The following is a 228-nucleotide window of genomic DNA, read 5'->3' on the forward strand; positions in this document are numbered from 1 at the left end:
TCCATAAAGCCAGCTCCAAGGTGGAGGTGACTGAGAAGTACGTGACCACAGGGTAGACTTTCCCAGCCAATCACGGGACAGGGGACCCCTAGGTGTACCCCAGAGGAAGTGACATCCCTCCTGGGGAACGAGGGCCCGACCTTCTGTCATCCGGGGCAAAGGCCAGAATTGCCCCCCCCCCCAGGGAGAAGTTCTCCATCCAGACACCTGGTGGCCCACAAAGCCAGC

The 228-nt window shown here is 60.5% G+C and overlaps 1 protein-coding gene across 1 annotated transcript in view; it reads left to right on the plus strand.

Annotated features, from left to right (window-relative positions):
• The window catches only part of GCKR (glucokinase regulator), a 19,922-nt gene that overhangs the window by 5,593 nt on the left and 14,101 nt on the right, over positions 1-228 (plus strand). The gene's annotated exons all lie outside the window — the stretch shown is intronic.

Source organism: Nanorana parkeri, unplaced genomic scaffold, assembly GCF_000935625.1.
Source record: "Nanorana parkeri isolate BGI_ZX_2015 unplaced genomic scaffold, ASM93562v1 scaffold3848, whole genome shotgun sequence".
In the NCBI taxonomy this organism is placed as follows: Eukaryota; Metazoa; Chordata; class Amphibia; order Anura; family Dicroglossidae; genus Nanorana; species Nanorana parkeri.